The 7,326-nt window shown below is 37.4% G+C and overlaps 1 protein-coding gene across 6 annotated transcripts in view; it reads right to left on the reverse strand.

Moving 5' to 3' along the window:
* The window catches only part of rhea (Talin_middle and talin-RS domain-containing protein rhea), a 58,553-nt gene extending 51,701 nt beyond the window's left edge, over positions 1–6,852 (reverse strand). For 4 of the 6 annotated variants that reach the window (XM_018508600.1, XM_018508595.1, XM_018508605.1 and 1 more), the window contains exon 1: positions 6,698–6,852. The gene's annotated coding sequence lies outside the window, so the exon portion shown is untranslated. Of the gene's footprint in view, positions 1–3,424; positions 3,593–6,697 lie in introns of all 6 variants that reach the window. The other 2 variants (XM_018508597.1, XM_018508596.1) reach the window with 2 other exon arrangements.
* Positions 6,853–7,326: the final 474 nt, after the last annotated feature.

Here is a 7,326-nt window from a genome sequence, read left to right on the forward strand (position 1 = left end):
TCTCTCTCTCTCTCTCTCTCGTGGTGGTGACGCCATGAGTTTCGCGCGACTATGCGTCACCGTCGCGAGTACATAAGTTGGTCATCTTCTTTGCGCTCCATTACGATCTTCGAGGAAAAGGCCACACCGACCAATACCGCGTGTGCGTGTTCGGCTACTAATTTGAGCCGTCCAGCGCTGACGTACACACGCACCGGACGTACACGCGCTCTTCGGCTATTAATATACACGGGGCTCATATACCGGAACTATATCTTCCGTTTTTACCGGGTTTTGTCGTAAATGGCAACACGTAATCTGAGCGTCGTGAATTCACGGGCGACGGACACGCTTTATCTCATCGTCGTGCCACTCGTTAGACCCGATGGAAATCTGCCATCACTATTTTGATATAAAATAAAGGCTGATGACTACATCGCGCGTAGACGATTGTTATGACATCGAACGAGCTCAAAACAGATACAAGGTCCGCCAGAATTTCGAATTCCAATTTTCATTGTAGATTCTTCGAGTAACGCGAAATCGAATTTTCCTGAATTACCTAAAAGGTCGAGATATTAATAGTCATAACTATTAATATCTCGACATTTTATTTTTAGGAAAATTCAATTTCGCGTTACTCGAAGAATTTTGTGAAGCAAATCTCATCCCAAAAAAAAAAGTGAAAATTTGCCATTCTTATTCAAGTGTGCAAATATTTTCACTCTTATTCAATAGTAGCAGGTATTTTCATTCTTTTGGAGCGAGATTTCACTCCAAGAAATTTAAGAGAATACCGAATTGTGTGAACTGAATAAGAAAGTAATTAATTGTAAGTTTTCAAGATGATTAAAATAAAATCGAGGCAAAATTTGTCCGTTTGTAAATACAAATAATGATATGAAATACTTTATCATTATCACATTTAATAATTATTAAGTACATCAATCGCATATTAAAAAGTCAATTTCGATCTCTGTACCGCCAATATAACTTGGAACTTTAGCCTCGGTGATCTAATGGCTTAGGACGCTCGTACGGTTTACAAGAGATCCGGATTCAAGTCCCGGTCGAGATAATATTTTTCGTAATAAATTTATTAACAGTTTTAATATATTAACATCTTTATAATATATGATGCTTGATGGTAGCATCAAATTATTAAATTGCTTGTCAATTTAATTCGCGATTACTAGAGTAGTTTTAATTGCGTTTATTTAGTCCGGAAAAACAATTCAGCGCGCAGTTGGAAAAAGACTACAATATGGTATATATGCAAGTACATATATAGTATATATTAGTAATTCAAAATTGAATTATTTAAAAGCAACGAAGATCCAGCTTCTACCGTAATAGGTTTAAATTTCTAGTATTGATTGTGTTTCTCACATATACGATCTAAAATAAAAATATTGTTTGGAACTTTATGATATAACTATACCCCTTCTATAATCTATAACTTTATAGAAAAAAAGGCAAATAGTTTATAAAGTTTATAATACTTTGCTTGCAATTTATATAACGTAAAGTTTCGTACAATTTTGCATGAGTTGATAAGAAAACTCGCACGTATTAGCATATTTCGATGGATCATGCAGCTTCGAATATCTACTATTTTTAGGTGAATGACATATACGCATGTATATTGTCACGTGTCTAGTTATTATCAAAACGCATCGATTGTTAAATCTTTAACTTTTTTTTATACGAAGTAAATTGATATTGAAATTACTTTCATTGATACGAAAAGAATGGTTATATTAAAATATCTAAAAATTTATTTAGGTACACATAATACCTAAAATAAGACCTAAAAATAACCTTTACCGTATAAGATACAATTTGATATCTTATACAAACGGGGGTCACTAGATCCGTCCGTTTTTTCCAACTATTCAAAATAATTTTAAAAATCTCTAAAAATTTTTTTTCATCAAAATACTTTCAACTTTCTAGAATAAATATTGAAACTTCATTTGGGAAAATAATAAAATGTAGTATAATTTTTATAATTACCAAAAGACTCAAAGAAACTTGCACACGAACAGGAATCGCTCGGTCACTAATGACCCATACTTGTAGAGTAATTAATTTTGTTGAGCCATCAAAATATTTATACAGAAAATTCACAAGCATGGTGACTAATGCCATAAAAATTTTTGATATTTTAACAATCAAGGGTCTTGCACTGAGAAAAGTGTTCTGGTCGCACCAACAAGTACAAACAAAACAAATTCTGATTGTACTTATCAGAATTCTGGTTATCGTGTTATTTCTGTTTTATCTTGATTGAACACAGAAAAATATTATTCTGTTGCTAAGTGACTACTCAGTTTACTATTTTTCTTTTAGTAAGGTTATTTTTAACAAAGAATATTTTTTTAGATAGGGTAACTCCGGCAAATATGCCGGATTTACGCCGCAGAAGTCAGAAAAAATAGAAGGAGTGGGGGTAATTTTCCCGTAACTACTCTGTTACATGCCTTTATGTTATATTGTGTTATGATTTCAGCTTCTTACTGTTAATATTAATGAATTTATTGTGAGTTGAATCGATTTGTCACTGTAATAAGTAACGCCATCATAAATTATAATCTACATAAAATGATTAATGTAGGGCGTGTAAAAGACTTAGTGATTATTTCGTGATACATACGTGTAGTGGAATAGTAACAGAAAATCAATGCTGTCCGTAAATCGTAGTTTCCAGGCACAAAATTCGACATGTTCAACGCTATTACAAACTATACTGTTGTATGAAACTTGTATTGTTGTGAATTGAAAATCTTTGTCAGATGTGTCAGAACAAGGAAATGGCGTCAATGACGCTGTCTGACGGCAACTACATTGACAGCTATGGCCATCTATTGGTAAATTCCGGTTTCGTATTTACATACCTGGTATATCCCACCTATTTGGGATATACGGCATTTTTAGCGAGCGGGATTTATACCCAAAGCATACAAAGTACGCAGATTGAACTCAGTGCACTAAATGCAATAAACGCATTATGTGAAATATGTACCTCATGTCATACATTTGTAATATATGTAGAAAGATCATAATTATTATTTATTACTTCATATACATATTTACCATTCTTATTCCTTAATAAAACTTTATAAACATATTTTATAAGTTATTATGTCATTATACGTCTTATTTATATGCATTATTTGTAAATTTGAGATTTGTACCTTTCTGGTTAAATCTACTAGAATCGCAAATAATGAAATAAACCTTTTTTCAAGTGTACATAATTATTTTTGTATGTAATGTTTAATTTTCCACACAATATATTGTAATTCTGGTTTATACTTGTAATTTGAGTATATGTATTATGTATTAACTTATGTATTTTAATTGTTAAGGGAATTTAAAATCGTCTGTTTTACCGAGCGCGTGCGAATGCAATTATTTTTCAAAACACTGTTTTTCTAAATACCTTTATCAGATGATCTTTCGGACAATGTTTCATTCTTTTCGGTGATTCCACTTCTTCAATTCTTTTATCTTGTAATCTTCGCAATGTGTTGTCTCAGTCATTCGAATTGTCTGCGGGTCCCCGATCTTTTTCATTAGCTTTTTGCCAAATTCTGAGAAGTAAGATGATCTGTGGGTTCCATTTATACTATCATTTAACTGTCATAAAATGCTTTCACCGATATGATTTTATTATCTAATAATACGTTTGGTAAAAATTTCATGAAAATCTGAATTTTAACAATTTGGACCAATCTTTGCACACTCCTTTGGTAACTTTAATTAATTAGACGATATAGCTAATTTATTGCTTAAGAGTTTTGCATGAATTAAAAATCTTAATATATTTATATCTGAGTAATGTTAATTTAAATGGGCATTACCTGTTTTTCTCTTAAATGTATATATCTGCACTTCCTTAATGTCTTAATTAATATATCTCTTTTTTTTTATACTTTTATGGATAATCTTCGCGTATTTCATTCGGAATAATTCTCTCGATGCGATCATAGATTGATTAGCGCTCTGATTGCGGGAGGTATAATTTTGATTAGCCCTACTCCCCATTAAGACACGAAAACATGCTCTACATCGACGGGAGCAGTGTTTGGATAATAGGGTGTTCGTATGTCACGCATAATGAATTCGTAAATTGGGGTTTGTGACTGCTATCATTTCAATTGGAGCTCCGCTTCCAATTATGTCGCACATCAAGCGAGAAGCACAAGGCAAATAAAATTATTCATTTATCGTCTATCACTAAAAATCCTTACTTTCTTCGAAAAAGCGTCATGACGACAACGATAATAATTAACAACTATTGTTGCCACGAGGATCAGAAAACCGTTAGCGTTATTAAAAGATATACGGTAAACAGAAAAAAAAATTAATCAACGCGATAAAAAAATCCTGTTATAATTGCACGTCAAAATTGATATGTCAAAATAGAAACTTTTTCGCAAAATTGACGAGAATGAAAAGAGGCTCATGGTTAGAGACCGTGTATGCGAAATGTTCCAGTTTTTTCCATCTTTCACAGAAGAAAATTTTACCGCAGGATTCTCTATAAAGGATTACGTATAAGATGATTCATCGCTAATTGTCAAATCGAATGACTCTTCGTTTCTGAAAATGGATCGACTTCTCATCAATCTATTTTAAATTTCGAACACATAGTTCACAAAAACGGTTTTGAATTTAATGAGATGTCATAATATAAAAATGAAATAAAGAAACAAGTGTAAAACATATTTCGATCTCTTTTAAACATCGGTCATCTTTCAGTCAATGTACTGTTTCAACGTCAAATCCAAATAACAAAGTCAAATAATAAATTAATCCTTACAATTACATAAAATTTCGTAAATTGACAGATCCACAACGCAACAATACATACACTAATTATGTACATATAGATATCTTTTTAGAGATACTCTTATGTGCGGTATTCACAATCGGATCTTATATTTAGAACCTTCTTAAGTAAAATCTTAAGACGATCCTAAATATAAATATAAAATTAATCAGAAAGCTGCATCACAGAATCTTGAGATACTACTTAAGTCTCAAAATAAGAACGGACTATGAATACCACTCTTAGTTGACAAATCGAGTCCTATTTTAAATTGTACGCGCATCATGTCAATCCGGGATGTAGTGAAGCTCTTCCCTCTTCAATTAATATAAGTGCAATTTCAAAATAATGAAATCTGATTAAATAACAAACAGAAAATGACCTCTCGACGGCCACAATTACAGCACACAAAGAAATTGAGCGAGCCCGAGTGACTCTCTATTTCCAAAAATTCCAGATTAACATCAAGAAACGTTAAACAGCCAATAATTTAGTGCCTAATCGAAACTCCAAGGAAGGTCGGTCCAAAACCCATTTTACCCGCAATTGTTGCGATCCGAAAGTGGGTCGTTAACGACGAATCTTATCTGTCTCGCGAGAGATCGGGTGAAATCGAGCATCCGGAATAACCGTTAAGAAATCCGAAAAAAGCCAACACCGAGATATAAGCGAGGTCGCGCGACGCGTGGGCAGATTGGGAAAACACTCTCTCGATTCCGAAGCGAGATCTGGCACCGCGACGATGTTCCGCCTCCAGCAGCAAGACGTGCCGGCGGGACGAGAGACGTCGGGTTTCCCTATTTAATCTCTTGCACGGCCTACCTATTGATTTTCCGGGGACTATTGTTTTGGAACGTCGCGCGTTTAACCGAACGCGAAAACCGCCGGAGCGCAGATATCAATAAGAAAACGACCCCTCCCACGCACGCATTTACGAACGAACGCACTCTGGAATTGTCATCATTTTTTCTCTCTCTCTTGATCCGCAGGGTATCCTAAACTAAAGCATCGCAGGGTCTGAGAACTAGCCTATAACACATGAGAATTGAGATGTAACAGTTATGGACCTTCTACAATAAGCCATTAGTCATAAATCAAAAGTCAGAAGTTCAAAATTGCGACGACTGTGATTGGTCAATTTTTAGCTTTTGATTTATGACTAATGGCTTATTGTAGAAGGCCCATTAAGGATAGAGGCAGAAGTTGAAGGGTTTTAGAAAAATTTCGGTTCCAGAGTGCAATTAAGAAGGTAGGGGAAAAGTTGCAAAAAGAAAAAACGACCCCCGAACTGTGTGTCATCATCTCGCCGCGAATCGTAAAATCGCGGCGGACTGACCTGTCATTCCTGTCAATCGTCGTCCCGTTCGTGAATCATCTCTATTTCGGGAGACACCCGTTGGATTGCCTAGTATCACCTTGGTTGTGTGCGCACGGGCGGCACGGGTACCGTCGCCGAGAGGCTGCTTTGAGGTTAGCTCCGCTCGGCGATTATTTACTCGACACGACGATGGAGCCGCATCGAGGGGCGTGCGACGCGAGAATCGCGAGAATCGGTGAAGGCGAGGATCGTCGTGGACGGAAGGATCGCTCGGCCGGGCGTCCGCGACGCGGGATAAAATACGCGGGAACGCGGAAGAATCGAAGGAAGGACCGAACGACCGGGACGACAGACGGATCACGATCACGGACAGACGACGTGACGACGACGGCGACGACGGCGACGACGGCGACGACGGCCGGCGGTCCGCGGCGGCGAGCAGCACGCCCATTCCGCGCGTCGGGAAAATCAATATATTCCGTATTCGGCGGCCGCATGGTCGCGCGTTTTTTTAATCGTACGCCGGCCGAATTCCGGGCCGGGCGCGACGCGCCTCTACTCACCACGAGGAATATCCATAGATGCGCGCCGGTGCCGTCTCCTGTCGAACGAAATCAATTTATCACTTCAGGCACACGGGCACTACGTCTGACAACACTCTCACGTCTCACGACTCCACCGTTCCCGGTTCCGCCGTTCCTAACGTTCCTGTCGTCCAGCGGCGCGGCACTCAGCGGCAGCGGCGACGACGACCAGGGCCGGCCACGTGACGTGAAAACGGACTGGAGCCGCGGCGCCCCTTCGTTGAAAATCCCGACTTATGCCCGTAGATCCACTTTAATTTCGAGGTCCGACTTCCACCTCGTCTCTTTCTAATTTTTCAAACTAGAAAGCGATGAAGAGATAGTTGAATCAAGATTAAAATTAAACTACGTTGGTAGAAACGGGCATTAGGCTCAGTTTCACGACTCACGGTTAACGCTTAACCAACTTATTTCTCACCTCTTTCCAATTCTAGAATTAGAAAGAGATGAAGAACAAGTTAAGAGTTAACCATGAAACCGAGCCTAAAGTAAACGAAAAAAATACATGTACGATTTATTTAACACGAACTATGAAATGAAAGAAAATTAACCTATAGGAGGGAGATAAACGGGGAGGGCAGACTTTTGTATAACACGTAACGCATAAG

This window comes from Trachymyrmex cornetzi, unplaced genomic scaffold (assembly GCF_001594075.2).
Source record: "Trachymyrmex cornetzi isolate Tcor2-1 unplaced genomic scaffold, Tcor1.1 scaffold269, whole genome shotgun sequence".
NCBI classification, from domain to species: Eukaryota; Metazoa; Arthropoda; class Insecta; order Hymenoptera; family Formicidae; genus Trachymyrmex; species Trachymyrmex cornetzi.